A 17,265-nucleotide genomic window follows, 5' to 3' on the forward strand; every position below is an offset into this window, starting at 1 on the left:
GATTAGTTTCCATCCATTGCTTCTTGTCCTGCCTTCAGGTGCTTTAGATAGGTTGACCCCATCTTCTTTGTGGCAGCACCTTAGATATTGGAAAACTGCTATCGTGTCACCCCTAATCCTTCTTTTCATTAAACTAGCCTGCAACTGTTCTTCATATGTTTTAACCTCCAGTCCAGGGGTGGGTTCCAATTTACTTTGCTTCCAGTTTGCTCCTTCCTGCGCCTCATGGGTGCGCCTTGAGGGTGTGCACATGCGCAGTAATGAATTTTTTTAAAAAAATTAAAACAAAAAAAAAAGATGGTGATTGTATGCCCAGTACACATGCTCAGAAGGAAAAAAAATGAAAAATTCAAATAAAAGAAATTCAACTGGCACCAACTGATTTGGTTCAATGATGTCATCATGATGTCACCAGTGGGTCGCTACCCGTTTGGGCGAACCGGTCTGCCCGAACCGGAAGGTACCCGCCCCAGCTCCAGTCCTTTAATCAACATTGTTGCTCTTCTCTGCACTCTTAGTCTAAACATCTTTTTTAATAGTGTGATGACAGAACTGGATGCAGTATTCCAAGTGTGGCATTATAAAGTGATATTAACACTTCACATGATCTTGATTCTATGCCTCTGTTAATGCAGCCTAGAACTGCATTGGCTTTTTTGGCAGCTGCAGCACATTGCTGACTCATATTTAAGTGACTCATTTAGAATCCACTAGAATTCCCAAGATCCCTCTCTGTTATGACAATTGGGCCAGGTGCCACCTGCTTTATACCCATGCATTTGATTTTTCTTGCCTAAATGCAACTACTTTCCTCACCACTGAATTTCATTTTGTTAGATAGGACTCAGTGTTTGAGTATTCAAGATTCTTCTGTATGTTCAACCTATCTTCTGGAGTATTGACTATTCCTGCCAGCTTGGCGTGTGGGTGTGCGCACGGGCACATTGTTATATTGCTGATTAATTTTTAAAATCCTACACCAACTAACCGCTGCATAAATCTAATGAAGTGAACTAAAACTTATGGAAACTTAATGACTTTTAACAAAAAGTGTTTATCAGAAAGGATGCTATCAGCCATCTCCTAATTTTGGGCTATTGTAGACTAACAGTTCTCTGAAACGTGGGAACTACTGTATTCCTGAATATGTTGGTGCCCATGACATTAGGTTGCAAACCCCTACTATTTTCATCATTCCAAATAGAAAAGCAGAAAGGTTTGATAGATTTTCATATTTGGGTTTGAGTCAAGGATGGGGCACATACTTCCTTTGAAAAGATGACCCTCTATGGAATGGGTCCTCAAACTACAGCCCGCGGGCCGAATGTGGCCCACCTTATAGCCATTAATCTGGCCCATGCAGAATGAGGCTGCTCTGCCCACATTGCCCTGAGTCCTCGGAGAGGGGTGGCATATAAATCAAATAAATAAATAAATAATAAATTGCCCCAACCACCCTTTGGCTGAGCGCAGAACTTACCGTTTTGAACCCCACAGACTGGAACTGAAAGATAAGTCAAACAATTTTGGCCTGAAAAGATGTTCTGGAGGTGGGTGGAGGGGAAAAACAGGGTGCACAGAAGGCCCAAAGAAGGGCTGTTTTTGCCTGTTTTTGGCCTGCAGAATGCTGCTGGAGAATGGGAGGTGATAAATGGGGTGCACAGACGTCCCAGGAGGCCAGAAAATGGGGAAAATGGCCCATTTGTGGCCACAAAATGGGCAATTATTTATTTATTTATTTATTTATTCATTCATTCATTCATTCATTCATTCATTCATTCATTCATTCATTTATTGGATTTGTATGCCGCCCCTCTCCGTAGACTCGGGGCGGCTAACAACAGTGGTAAAAACAACATGCGACAATCCAATACTAAAACAGCTAAAACCCCTTATTTTAAAACCAATCATACATACAAACATACCATACATAAATTGTAGAAGCCTAGGGGGAAAGAATATCTCAGTTCCCCCATGCCTGACGACAGAGGTGGGTTTTAAGAAGCTTACGAAAGGCAAGAAGGGTGGGGGCTATTCTAATCTCTAGATGGAGTTTGTTCCAGAGGGCCGGGGCTGCCACAGAGAAGGCTCTTCCCCTGGGTCCCGCCAAACGACATTGTTTAGTTGCCGGGACCCGGAGAAGGCCCACTCTGGGACCTAATTGGTCGCTGGGATTCGTGCAGCAGAAGGCAGTCCCAGAGATAACCTGGCCCGGTGCCATGAAGGGCTTTATAGGTCATAACCAACACTTTGAATTGTGACTGAAAACTGATCAGCAACCAATGCAGACTGTGGAGTGTTGGTGTTACATGGGCATATTTAGGGAAGCCCATGATTGCTCTCGCAGCTGCATTCTGCATGATCTGAAGTTTCCGAACACTCTTCAAAGGTAGCCCCATGTAGAGAGCGTTACAGTAGTCGAGCCTCGAGGTGATGAGGGCATGAGTGACTGTGAGCAGTGACTCCCGGTCCAAATAGGGCCACAACTGGTGCACCAGGTGAACCTGGGCAAACGCCCCCCATTTTAGGCCTGTAGAATGTTCTTGGAGATGGGGGAGGTGAAAAACGGGGTGCACAGATGCCCCAGGAGCAATGATGGCCAGTGAACAATAAGGTGCCACGTTCCGTTAGTGATTTTTGGGATGCACCCACAGCTGTGCATCCTGACGCATTCTTATGCAAGATTTGGCTTCTGCACATGTTTAGCAAGTGAAATCTTGTGTGAAAATGCTTGCTCGAGTGAAATTTTGGCGATGTACACCAATTTATTTTGCTTCCGCGCCTGCGCGGAAACAAAAATATAGGCAAAGATCGACAGCATCTTGCTTGCGCGTGCATCTTCCCACAAGATTTTGCTTTCTGTGGATGTGCAGAAGCCAAATCTTATGCCGATGATGCTCATGCGTATACAGAACGGCCTCGGAGGGCGCACTGGTAGTGCCAAACTCCTTCACTGCCCAGGAGGCCAAAAAATGGACAATAACTCTGTGTTTTTTACCTCCCCCGCCTCCAAAAGATAGAGAGAGATAGAAAGAAAGGAAGAGAGAGGAAAAGACAGAGAGAAAAAAGACAGAGTCACAGAAGTTTCTCAAGCTCCTAGGGCTGAGAAGAATTGCTGTAAAACAATTTCCTGAAGTGGACCACTAGACTCCTAAGTCAGTGTTTCCCAACCATGGCAACTTGAATATATTTGGACTTCAACTCCCAGAATTCCCCAGCCAGCAAATGCTGGCTGGGGAATTCTGGGAGTTGAAGTCCAGATCTATTCAAGTTGCCAAGGTTGGGAAACACTGCCCTAAACAACTGAAAAAATTATCTAGTAAAAAGAAAAGTCCACCAAAAGAGCAACAGGCAAACAAAAGCAAATAAAATATCCCCAGGAGAAAAATTAAAGTTTAATTTGTGTGCATTATTTAATGGACTGTTAAATTGGCCATGCTCACCTAGTCACATCCAGCTAGCTGGTCTGGGCCCCCAACAGTCTGAGGGACCATGAGTTGGCCCCATTTAAAAAGTTTGAGGGCCCCTGCTCTATAGCCAGTAGAAATGTATCAAGAATAAAACAATTTTAAAAAAACACCTTGGCAGGCACCAACAATCAATACCAAGAACTTAACGTAACAATCAGGACGTAAGTTGCTTTTAAAAAAAATAACTTATATATGTGGAAGTAAAGCAACTTAGGGCTAAGACCCTAAAAGTTCAGCTGTTAAAAAAAATACATTTGTAAGTGGGAGATTAAGAATTTTCCTAACAGGCAACTTTTACTGTTTAGGAATATCTCAGATACTGTATTTCCTTCCATTCTCTCCTCGTTAATAAAAATGATGCCACCTGCCTAAAGAGCAGTCTAGTTTCAAATATTCAGACAACCAATCATTTTTTGAAAAAGCATTAAAACATAACTGATGAAGACCTTTCTGACCAAATGCTATCTGAATCAGCCACTTCCTGGGGGTGGGGGGTGGGGAAGGAAAATGTTTTAAATATATAGTACAATAGAGCAGTGTAACAGATTTGTATCTATATGATCCATACCATTTTCCCCTCAGAATCTCTGCTTGTTTTCCTTACCACCAATTTATATTTCTAAAGGTGGGGTGGCACAGTGGTTAGAGTACAGCACTGCAGGCTACTTCAGCTAACTATATTCAGCAGTTCCAGTCTCAGTATCAGCTCAAGGTTGACTCAGCCTTCCATCCTTCCAAGGTGGGTAAAATGAGGACCCAGATTGTTGGGGGCAATATGCTGGTTCTGTAAACAGCTTAGAGAGGGCTGTAAAAGCATTTTGAAGCGGTATATAAGTCTAAATGCTATTACTATCATTTCAATAGATCCTCCCAAAGACATTCTTGGATCTCAATATTCCTTTCATAAAAATGAAAGCATCTATAATTTTCTATGAAGAGTATAAACTTCAATTTATATTTCAAACACCATCCACATCAGTGCCACTTTGATACTGGGCAATTATTAAAACAAATCAATTCAACTTCCTTTACCAACCCTGAAACTTAATTTGGGGGGGGGAAAGACACAGAGGCTTCTGATGCAAAAATCTTCTGTAATCTTACTACTTCTCATCTATTAAATCCTGCAACTTTTTATTTATTTTATTTACTTATTTATTTATTGGATTTGTATGCCGCCCCTCTACGGGGGCATATGTTTAGCACAACTGGAGAAAGTGGTTATTCCTATCTTTCTTAAGTAACTTTCTTAAGTTTCAGGATCATGCAATAGCTAGCCTAATTCTTCTTACCAACTAACAAGAGGGTATGGGAGCAGAAGAGATGATGGCTGCTGTTAAAGTGAGCAACCATATTATGCTTGCTCCTTTTCACTTGTTACTTCCCTTTCTACCTCATATCAGGGAGGACCACTTTTAGTCCCCACATCAAGCATGTTCTGGTAGGCACAATAGTTTCCACTGCCTTGTCTGTAGAGAAGGAGAGGTTCTGATTAGCAAAAGAAGACAAATGAGCATTTCAAGGGAGAAGTAACCATTACCTAATGCTTATTCTTTGGGGAGTGAGAACACTGATGAACAACAGGATGAGATAGCTGTTCTTTCTAAGATCAATCATTTACACTGCATAGAAAGGGCAAGGTGGTACAAACAGCAGGTCCTTCCTATGGTGGTAAGATAAAAAAATAACCATTGCCCTACTTGCCAAAAATATATTGTGCCTACTGCCAGGTAGCCAAACGTAGATGTGGCACTGTCAGAGGGAAACTAGGGGTTTTGAGTACTGGCAAAAAGCATTTTCTACTGTCCATAAATCAGATGCTTTTATTATTACCGGTATTTTCTTTTAAAGGTAGCATTAAGCATATTTTTCCGCCAAAGGGATACATTTCTCATGGAGTTACATTCTTAGTTTCTGTTTTGTTGTACAAAAATGGTCAGTAAGGAGGTAAATTCTGGCTGCAACAGATACGTTTTGTGTTCTTCTGAGAAAGGCAGCCTTGATTTTGTATTCATGGGTTTGGAGATGTGGGTTTGGCACAATAGATTGTTGCCAAAGGTTAAAGCAAAAACATGACAGTTCAATTGAAGGCAGCTGTACAGTTGCATGGGCTAAATCCTCCCTCGCTTTGTCTGAACTCATGTTTCTTTTAAAGTTTTTGCTGTAAACCACCCAGGATTACAATATTGTATGTAAGATAAGTGGGAAAATAAGTAAACAAAAATAATGTATTAGTCTAGTGATCAAAATATTCAATTGACAACACCTCAGGGACATTTGGGTAGCCAAACCTTTTCTTTTCTTTTCTATATTTTTATTATTTTTTTCTCCAACATAAAAAGCATACATACTGTACATGAAAACACATATATCATCAGTGCCTAACAATATGCTTGTATAACCTTCTTATATATAAGATTAATAAAAAACAACCTAAATCCTATTTAGCCAACCTTTTTCGATGACACTAGATAGCACACTGTATCATAATATATCCAATCACATGTTAATCTAGACCAGGGGTAGGCAAAATTGGCTCTTCTATGGCTTGTGGACTTCAACTCCCAGAATTCCTGAGCCAATCATGCCAGCTGGGAATTGAAGTCCACATGTCATAGAATAGCCAATTTTGCCTTCCCCTGAATTCTAGACTATTATGTGAACCTGGCCAGGGTGTATCAATTTATAAGTGCTATCTCTTACAGAAAAGGCGGTTGAAAAAACTACTGCTAAATACAGTAGTTTACAATGGCTAATTCTGCCCATCCTACTTGCATTTACCCTACCTCCAAGGCCTAATTAAACTAAATTAGTGCATTACAAACAGAGCAATCTTTCTTGTACTCTTATGTTAATATTTATGTTGTGAAAAGTGGACGATTATCGGGGAGCAGACATTAGTCACGATATACTTTGAAAACTGAGCAACCGAATCGGAAAACTCTCCTTAGGCAAAGTCACGCACAAATCGTGTGTCATTTCAGCCTCCCAGACGTAGATAACTTCGGCTCCGAAGAGCACCCCCCCCCCTCCACTTCCACCGCCGCCCCCCACACCCTCTTAATAGGAAGGCGCCCGTCGCGCCTACTTTATATAGTGGCCTTCGGACTCGCCTCCGAAAGCTGGTTGGTAGACACCTGCCGAACGTCCGCGGCGATTGGGTGGCGCGGGTGCTCATCAACATGCCTGGTTCTGGTGCGGCCTGTGAGGCGCTGAGGGAGGCCATTGCGGCTCGAGAGTGTACGAGAGCTTGATAAAGACGCGGAACGGCTCGCCCGGGGGCACCAAAGGAGGTGAGGCGGGAGCGGAGGGGGGTGAGGCTCTCTGCGGGGCGGGCAGGCGGGGGGGGGGGCCGAGGGGACTTGACGATGACGGCGGCAGGAGCAGCGCCCCTCCAGGGCTTGAGTCCTCCCCCTTCCCCTCCCCCACCCGGCGGTTTGCCTGGAAAGTTTCCCCGGCACCGCGTCGCCTCTTCGGCCTCCTGGCTGGGCGCGGGTACCGCAGAGGCTCCGCTTGGGGCCCCAAGGCGGCTTCCTGTCCTTGCGCTTTGCCCCCGCCCTGTTGCCGCGGTGCGCCTCTTCTGCGCTCGGGTGCCTTGCGCAGAGCCCGTCGCGGTCCGTGGAGTCCTTGGGGACAGAGCCCAGTCCTGGCCGTCTTGAAGGACCCCCGGTCGGGTGTCGTCCGGCAGCGTCGGGCCGCCTGGACCCCGAGCTCTTGTCTGGCTACGGACGAGCATATGTTAACGCCCGGTTCGCTCTACATCCCTGCCTCTCCCTTGGCGCGTATGTCCTTTCCTTTTACTATTGGCAGCCAGCTCGTCCGAGGTGTCGGCGGCTGCTGGTGCTCTGTCTGTCAACTGGCGTGATCGATGGGAGGGTAGATCACCCCGATCTGCCCTCCGGAGGCATGGCCAGGGGGTTGGGCAACTTTTGGTGGCAAATGGTTTTGAAACCGTCAGCGCAAAGCAGGGAAAGGCGTTCCTTTGAAACCCATGATGTTTTAAAAAACCCTTTCCAGCCACACAGAGCAGGAAAAGGCATAGCGAAGCAAACCAATTCTAAGCCTTGAGTTGGGGATAGTTTTATCTCAAGAAACCATGCTTCTGAATTAACATGTTTGTATTCTTCCAACAGTTACCCCAGATAATGTATGTATGTATGTATTCATGCATGCATGCATGCATGCATGCATGCCTATGGCTAGCTGATGAGAGCAAAGTAGCTTGAAATAGATCTATACTAGTCTCCCTCCCTTTTCATTATCAGCAAAAATATGTTACACACACTTACACATACAAACACACACACACACACACACGTGTGTGTGTGTGTGTGTGTGTGTGTGTGTGTGTGTGTATGCATATTTGGGTCTTTTCCTGAACATACATGGCGAAAAGACCCAAATATGCCTAGACTTACATACCTATACCAGTGAAAATCTACAAAAACACACACAGAGATAGATAGATAGATAGATAGATAGAGAGAGAGAGAGAGAGAGAGAGAGAGAGAGAACTGAACTACAGGAGAGGTCAAGTATATTTCAGTCATCTCTTCTACTCTGAACCAATCATAGATGAGAGAGTTGTACACAGTAAATAAAATCTCAGTTCCTTTTTAAATTTTTGATAGTAGAAACTAACAGAAGGGTGTGGGACCTCTTGACAGGAAACCCTCCCCATAGTCTCCTCTCCAAGGTGAGGGGGTTTTGGGTTTTTTTGAGTTTTTCCAAATATTTTATTACTTCTGAGAGTTAAGGAATAGGAAAGTAAAAGCAGCAGTAGCTCCTGTTCCTGTCTTTTAAGGCCGCAGCTTTGGTTGCAACAGGAAAAGAAGGGCTGGCCTCAGTGCTGCCCATTGAGAAAGCAAGAGCAGTTGTCGTTTCTCTCTTTACCTAGACAGCATACAGGGAAATCTCAGAAGGATGGTGTCACTTGCTATCTATATATTCAGATGTACTATCATTTTGAATGGTGTTGGGAGGATTACACTTAATTGTTCCAGGGGTCCATTATCACCAAATGGAAAGAAGGTTAAAGAGCAAGTTAGGTTGACAGTTCCTCCTCCAAGTAAAGTCTTTTCTTGATAACTCCTCTCTTAATTGTTTGGTCTTTCTTCTTTGTTCTGCATAGTAAGATAAGGCAACTGGACAGTTACCTTATTTTTTGGTTGACTCACTCTCAGTGTCCCTTTTAAACATCTGCATATATTGCCCAAAATGGGCAAGCGAAAAATTACACAGCAGCAGCCATGATTACACAGCTTTTCCTGTCCAGAAAATCTCAGGAAATTGATAGATTACAGGTCTCTGACAAGTATCTACAGAGGCCAAAGAAGAAAGAATAAATAAAAAGCTGATGCTGCCCTCTCTTGTTTCCACACTTCTTTTTCATTTTTATTAACGAAGTATTATGGTGAAGGAATGAGCTGAAGACTTCCTGCTTTCTTGTTCTCCATAGTGGGTGTTGCTAACCTCCAAGAATGGGATGACATGATCGAAACATTTAAATATATTAAAGAGTTAAATAAGGTCCAGGAGGAAAGTGAACACAAGAACAAGGGGACACAATCTGAAGTTAGTTGGGGGAAAGATCAAAAGCAACATGAGAAAATATTATTTTACTGAAAGAGTAGTAGATCCTTGGAACAAACTTCCAGCAGACGTGGTAGATAAATCCACAGTAACTGAATTTAAACATGCCTGGGATAAACATATATCCATCCTAAGATAAAATACAGAAAATAGTATAAGGGCAGACTAGATGGACCATGAGGTCTTTTTCTGCCGTCAGACTTCTATGTTTCTATGACACCATCCCTTCAGCCAATGAGGACTGAGTGTCAAATTATATATTTTTGTCCTCCTGCCTTAATTCCCTCTCTTTGACTCAGGCCATGGCCTGAATTGGATGTGTGTTTTACCGCTCCCATTCTTTGGAGGTTTTTTCCATCATGTAGGTCATCAAATTCTGCAGAGTGAGTTCTCCCTGGCTGACTTGACTTCATCAAAGTCACTGGGTTGAGCGTGGTGAGGGCTTTAGCTGTTCCCACTAGCCGAGTGAAGGGCCATTGCTCAATGGGGGGAGGGGTGTTCCTTCTAATTTCGGCCTTAGGAGCTTGCTGCTCTCTTCCTTTGGCCAGTGGCCTGGCCAAACAGCATTTCTAATGCCTGCTGTCTCTGATTGGGATAGACTGTCACTGGAGCGGTCGCACTCATGGGACTAATGGCTAGGGGAAGCTTGCGCTCCATTATCACTCGGCTTGGGAGTGACAGCAAGTACTTGAGCTTTGGCTGCAGAAGCTATCATGCTTGAGTGGCTCACTGTCACCTAACCTCCAGTATAAGGACTTTGCCCCCCTCAGGCCCGTGCACGCTGCTGTATTTTGGTGGTCTGTTTTGCTGCCAGGCTCCACTAATTGTTGGCTTTGCAAGAGCAGGAAGCTCATAGATTAAGCCGGCCTGCCTCGCGTCCGTCCAGCAACTGGCGTGATTGAAGAAAAAACGACCGTAATTTTCAGTTCATCACCTTTTGAGGCGAGGTCATTCTGTGGGCAGCGGCCATCTTGACTACATCAGTGGCCATCTTGACTACACCAGCGGCCTGGTCAGTGTGCTCATTCCAATGGCCTTTTTGAGCAGGGTGGTGGCTCGTTGTGGGCCCATTCAGACCCATTGAGTATAGTGGTGGCCATTTCGTAACAAGATTGCACCCATTTCTACCAGCCCAAGCAGCTTTTGACTTATCGCTCTGCCGTGTTTCCCTGAGGGTCATTCACCCTTATCACACCATTAACCCTTATCACACAATTCATTGATTTTGACAGGCTTAACTTTCAAGAAAACTTCTGCCTAACCTTTCTTTTGTGTAGCCACTATCCCATCTCTTTTGTGTCCATGAAATGTTATTTAAAATACTTGAAGTTGTATTATTTGTTTAATGCAATAGGTTCTGCCTGGCAATATTTGAAGTCACTCTTGTGTGAGAATTATAACTACCTTTTAAATTAGTATGGAATAGTGATATGTTAAATAGTTCAGTGGGAAGAAGGATTAATTATGTAGATTTTTATCTTCTGTTTTTTATTTGTTGGAGTCATTTAAGCTGTCATGGTTGGTGACTCTGATATTCTAAATATCAGAAAAAGAACAATAAAATGAAAAAAAACCCCATAGATTCATGTCACAGTACAAATTCATTGGAGGGGAAAAGCCAGATCTTTAAAGCTCTACAGAAAGCTACCGTAAGAGGATCATCCTTATTTCAAAGGTCAGGCATAGCAACAGATAAGGTCTAATTAGGTATTGTTGCATCAGAGACCTGAAGCATCCTTATCTTCTATGATCTTATATAAAATGGGCCATTACTGTATTACTTGCTATTTATAAAGTTTATTATAGTTTTTTCTTCTGTTCTTAGTCACAGAAATCTGCAAAAAAACCCTAAATTGAAGTTTTACATGACCATGGGACATTGCAACCAATTGTAAATGTGAAAAGTTGTATAGTGCCTGAAATGTGACAACGTGATTCTGTGGCAACGTAACTTCAAGGATATGTCATAAGTAGATTTTAAAATTCTCATAGCTTTGAAGTCATCAAATGACACGTAAGTTGAGAACTGTTTGTTATATCAACATTTAAAAATTAAGCGTAGATCTTTAACTTACGTTAAGCATCTAGTAATGTTAACAGCTTTCTTTCTAATTTTATTAGAAAGTAAGATTAAAATACTGATTTAATTACTAATATAAGAATATAGACTGCTAATACCAAGGTTAATATTCTCTGCATTAGAGGCAGACAATTGCTAATAATGTGGCTTTGCATTTTTGTTATTGTTCCTAAAAGGGATAATACATAACATTATATTCACTGACTAATGTATAGTTATTAAAAGGTTGGTTGTATGTTTGGTGATATAGGAAAAGTGCATGATAATTGGCTTCAGCTACGTAATGTGAATGCAATTTGAAAATTGGTTGTTGAATGCAATAAGACAGATGAATGATGGAAGTAAAGTATGTGATAAAATGGAATAAAATGCATAATACATGGTTCAACATTGAGTAAAAATATATGTTTGCTGGAGATATGACTGTGTGTACACTTTTATATGTGAATAATTTGCAGTATATTCACTCCTCGTTTAGTGACCGCCTTGGTTAGAGACCATTCAAAAATATGGTGGTAATAAATGATGGTAAAAAATAAATAATTTTCCAACTAATGCAGATTATGAGCAAATTTTATGCACCTTACAACAAAAGCCTTCAGTGTGAAGTTGATTAAGGTTTGGTCAGTTTCTGGCAGCAGCATCAGAAAACTAAGGTGTCTAATCAAGTAATTAAGGCACAGAGCTGAACTTCTTAAGTGATGGCACTTTTTAAGGAAGTGCTATACTCCCTATGTGAGGGAGAACAATGGCTCAGGAAAAGATAGCTTGTTTAAGCAATTGTGTCTATTCCATGGGAAAACAAGGCTTCAGGAACAGGATAAGAAGAGCCATGCTGAATCAGGCCAAAGCCCATCGAGTCCAGCATTCTGTGTCACACAGTGGCCCACCAATTGTCCATGGGGATCTTGAGCAGAAAGAGAAGGCAAAACCCTCCCTTTCCCCTGATCCCCAACAAATGGTACTCAAGGGAATCCTGCCTGCCTCAACCAACATAGAGGCGGCACATGGACAAATGTATCTTTATCTGAGTGAGATGGCAGCAACCCAGAGGTGGGTTCCTCCTGGTTTGGACCGGTTTACTCAAACTGGTAGCAACCTGCTGCTGATGTCACAAAGATGGTGGACACCGCCATCTCTTTTTTTAAATTGTTTTGGATTTTTGTTTTTTAGCTTTAAAAAAATCCTGTTTTTTTCTTCTGCACATGTGTAGAAGCCATGTTTCTGGCACTACACATGTGTTGCCATTTTGTTTTTGTTTTTTGGGGGGGCTTTTTTGTTGGGGAGAAATTTTTTTGGCACTATGCATGGGTGCCAAACTGGCAGTGAGGTAAGTTAGAACCCACCCCTGCAGTGTTCTTCACACCATCTCTCTTTTTCTCTCACTTAGTGATCAGTAATATGGATTTCAGGCTGGACTTAATAGGTTGCTCCAACATGGCAGAAATTAGATTAATGAGGGCATTTTGGAATCAGCAAATCTAACTTCCCCCAAGCTGAGGATAGCATTTTTCAATGCCAGAATAACATTTTACCGTCTATACTGCAGTGAGGCAGATATTCCAAAATCCCATTAACTGAGCAGTGCTGCCCCTGTGGTGACAAGGAGATGAAAACCATTTTGATGACCTGTATTATTACATTGTAAATTCCAAAGGAGTATCAGGTTTGCTTATATTCTGCCTTTAATATCTTCCATGTGAAGACATCTTCTATGTGAACTATCTTCAGAACACATTTAGAACACTTTCTCATGTGCAGCAGCCAAATTCTGTATTGCCACAATTAATAATAATAATAATAATAATAATAATAATAATAAATTCGATTTGTATGCTGCCCCTCTTTCATTTTATTTGTCACTATTTTGGTTTCCATTTCATAGGTTCCATGGTAATATTTTAGATTTACACTTGCGCAGGAATTAATACATCTTTTTAGTAGTGTATGCTACTCTTTTTATTTTATATTTTATATAATATTTTATCTCCTCTGTTTTATTTGACTTTTGTGTATTTTTTAATCAAACATTACTGATCATTGAATAAACAATATTTTGATTGACCCAGTAGCCATTTCACTCAACATTCATTGGGACGGAATGCAGTTTCTAAAAGAGGTTATATACGTTAGGCAGAGGGCAGAGTAATATGAAGAATTTGGATCTGAAATTTACATACTATAAGGACCATAATAGATATGGTTGACAATTAAAGAGGAGTGAATACTTTTAATATACATATATATACAGTGGTACCTCTACTTAAGAATTTAATTTGTTCCACGACCAGGTTCTTAAGTAGAGGTTTGTAAGTAGAAGCAATTTTTCCCATAGGAATTGATGTAAAAGCAAATGATGCGCGCAAACCCATTAGGAAAGAAATAAAAGCTCAGAATTTGGATGGGAGGAGGAGGAGGAAGAAGACAAGGTGGACAGTTGCTGCTGAAGGAAGAAGATGATGTAAGGGGAATAAAAAAAATCCAAAACTTTAAGGCTTAAAAAAAAAAAGAGGGACTCTGAGGCGGCAAGGAGAAGCATGCGCCTTCCATACACCCAACGCGAGGCTGCCTCCCATACACTGCGCCAGAGAGAGAAGGTGGGCGAGAGGGGGGAACCTCCCACTTCTTTGACCGAAAGGCAGCTGTTATTGCTGCTGCTACCTGCTTTATCTTCCCATGCTGAGGGGCTCCCCTTTCCTCTCGCTCTCTTTCACTTTGTAGCTTGCGCCTTTCCTTTACTATGGTGACTCCTCGGTTTGGCTGAAGCCGAGGTGATCCAGTCGAGGCGAAGCGCCCCCTTTTGCCTTTTCACGCCCAGACGCTCCAGGAGGCAACCTCACGCCAGGTGTATGGGAGGCAGCATGAGGGACTCACTACAACAAAATGGTTTATTCCCTCTCCAAGTGCCCAGAGATAGAAAATGCTCTGTTGGCATTGGGCTGCCCATAGCAAAGGGAGCATTTCTTTTCTCTGGGCACTGGCAGAGGTTTATTCCCTACCCAAGCACCCAGAGAAAGGAAAACACTTTGTTTGTTCTGGACTGCCAAAGCCTCCTTAAGCGCCACTGAAAAGCTCCTCTGGCAGCCCAGAAAAGTCCGGGATTAAAGGGGGAATGGCAGGAAACTGGCCAGGCCTTTGTGCTGCTCTCAAATTCCTGGAATTTTTTTCCAGACTCGGGTTGTTAAGTAGAAAATAGTTCTTAAGAAGAGGCAAAAAAATCTTGAACACCCAGTTCTTATCTACTAATGTTCTTAAGTAGAGGCGTTCGTAGGTAGAGGTACCACTGTATATAAAAGTAGAGCAAGTAAATGAATTTGTGTGCCTTCATAGAAAATGGAAATTAGAGATGGGGATAGGGCTGCCAATATAATTTATGTATACAAGTGCTGATATTTATAAATAGACTGTATAATTTGTTGTGAGGATTATTTATCAAAAGTAGCAAAAGTGTCTGTGTAAAAAAAAGAATTTGTTTTTCTCCATTTTGTGTTGAATGTGTCAGCGTAATAGAGTATGTCAGGAGAAATATAAAGCTGAGTTGAATGTACTAGAATAGAGTGCTTTAAATTACCACACAAATTTTAAGTACTTTTGTAAATCAAGTACAAAACTGTATCATGTATAGAAGTAAATTGAGATAGGTTAATCAGTGAGAATCACATTGTAAAACAAATATATGAAGGGAAAGTGAATGTCTTACAAAGAAGAAAAAAATTAAGAAAATTGATTGTATGGAGTTGATGACGAGAAGCTTAAAAATAGTAACGTATGAACTTGTGTATGAACATTGTGGAAGCAAGGATGATTTGTAAGATTGGACAAATTTGGAGAAATATTATAAATAGTGTTGGTATAAACTTTGGATTATTTTTTTCTCTTCCTTATTAATTTTTGCATTTAATATCTTTTACTGATTATTTCTTTTTCTATTCTTTTGTTTCTCATATTCCCAAAAAGGAATACAGCAATCTCTATGCATGTGTTCACCATTCTCACATTCTTTTACTTCTTATATATTATAAATTGTAAGATTTCAATTTATAGGCTTTAATATGTTTTGCTATTTGGGAAAGGTTTCCCCACAAAATAGATATATTTATTATATTTCATAACATACTCAGTAAAGTAAACTTCTAACAGTTTTCACAATAGATTTGTGACAGTAGCTATTTGATGCATTTGCAGTGGAACTGTCCTTTACTTTTGATTTAGTCATTATTTGATTAACACATGACCAGCTGTAGTTTGGTGTTAGTTATTATTAGAAGATTTTGCTTTGATGTTTCCTAGACTATTTAACAAAAATAGTATGAATTGCTTGCTATTATTATGTCCCGTAATACAAGACATGGTTCTTGATTTAATTTCTTTGCATACTTTACTGTTGAATTGCCAAAAATATTAAAATGTATCATTTCATATAATTTTTAGTGTGAGAACTTGAATCACAAACTTTCTGACATTGATAAAATTGTAGTTATGCATAAAATTGAAATTCATATCAGTGATAATAAAAAACCAGTTGTCCATATTCATTTGTACTAGAAAAGTCTGCAGCTTATACAGGAAGCTGGTTGATGGAAAACAGGAAGGAATAGGGAAGGAATACAAACAATATCTTGGCATCTGTTCTTTGCTTAGAAAACAGTACACATGATATGTTCTTGATATTGACAGATGGAGCATGTTGGGGGTTGGGAGAAAATCACATTTAAAAATAGCTGTTTGTTCGCACATTTATTCCCTTGTTTTCAATTTTCTTCTTGGTTCTTTCAGAGCTGCCTGTTTTAACTTTGGATGCTTGGAAATTACAGTCCTGAATTCTTGAAGTTTGGTCATCACAATTCCAGGCCTAATATTCAAAATAGCCCTAAAAGTGGTAAGAATATCCTGTATTAATACACATTTTCAAAGAGCAGACAGAATTCACATAATTAATTACTTTTAGATTTTAAAACATCTTTTTTACACCCCCACCCCCAAATAGCGCTGGTTCTTACATTCTGAACTATATACATGGATATATACATAATGAGTGTCAGTGGTGGGATTTAGCCGGATTGGGCTGGTTTGAGGCAGTCGGTAGTTAAATTGCTGAATGGGCCTGCCCCTTCTAAGAGTCTCCACGTGCTCCATTTTGGCTCACAGGTAAGTTCAGGGAGGCCTACTAGGCCCAAAATGGGGCCCAAGTATGTTCCCCCCATGGCCCATTTTCGCTCCAAGGAGGCGTCAGGGAGACCTACTAGGCCCAAAATGGGAGCAGGGGAAGGTGCAGCTTCTCACCTGCAACCCATTTTGCTCCCAGGAGGCTGCAGAAAGGCATACTAGGCCCAAAACAGAGCGTGGGGGAGTATCATGTCTCCCAGCAGCCCATTTTTGCTCCCAGAGGGGGCAGGAGGACGAGTGCTGCCTATCACATACCCTGACCACGCCCACCATGGCCACACCCACCCAGCCAGTCATTAGGGCAGAGAACTGGTTGTTAAATTATTTGAATCTCACCACTGGATGAATTACATATTCATGTCAATAAACTGTTTCATGCTGCAAAGGAAAGATGTGATTCTATCAATATAAGAAAAGTAATTTTTACCTTGAAGGAATAGCATCTTAAAAAAAAATATTCTGTCACCTGAATAGCTATAAGAAATAAAACATAGAAACCTTTTCATCTAGCACTGGGAACTGCTAAAAGGAAAGTATTTCTTTGCAGCTTATCTACTCTTAGCATTCCCCAGTACAGTAATACCTCATGATACAAACTTAATTGGTGCAAGGAGGAGATGAAACATTGTTTCCCATAGGAAACAATGTAAAGTCAATTAATCCGTGCAACCAAAAAACCCCCCGCAAAAAAACGGCTTTCGGCGACTGCTGGGAAGCCGCGCGGCTGTTTTAAAAGGTGACAGCCGGCCTGGGGGGCTTCGCAGCACCCCCCCGAACCCTGAACCCGGGTTCGGGGGGGTGCTGGGAAGCCCCCCAGGCCGGCTGCGACCTTTTAAAACAGCCGCGCCGCTTCCCAGCTGTCTCCTGAAGCCGAACGCCAAAGCCGAGGAAGAGATGCTAGGTGAGCTGGGCCAGATAATTCCCAGGTTCCCTCGTCCCAGAAAGAACAACCTGGCA

The 17,265-nt window shown here is 41.6% G+C and overlaps 1 protein-coding gene across 3 annotated transcripts in view; it reads left to right on the forward strand.

Moving 5' to 3' along the window:
* The first annotated feature begins 6,622 nt into the window (after positions 1 to 6,622).
* The window catches only part of MAPK9 (mitogen-activated protein kinase 9), a 40,216-nt gene continuing 29,573 nt past the window's right edge, over positions 6,623 to 17,265 (forward strand). For 2 of the 3 annotated variants that reach the window (XR_011558015.1, XM_070739166.1), the window contains exons 1-3: positions 6,677 to 6,763; positions 10,888 to 11,076; positions 15,919 to 16,021. The gene's annotated coding sequence lies outside the window, so the exon portion shown is untranslated. Of the gene's footprint in view, positions 6,764 to 10,887; positions 11,077 to 15,918; positions 16,022 to 17,265 lie in introns of all 3 variants that reach the window. The other variant, XM_070739167.1, reaches the window with a different exon arrangement.

This window comes from Erythrolamprus reginae, chromosome 2, assembly GCF_031021105.1.
Source record: "Erythrolamprus reginae isolate rEryReg1 chromosome 2, rEryReg1.hap1, whole genome shotgun sequence".
Lineage (NCBI taxonomy): Eukaryota > Metazoa > Chordata > Lepidosauria > Squamata > Dipsadidae > Erythrolamprus > Erythrolamprus reginae.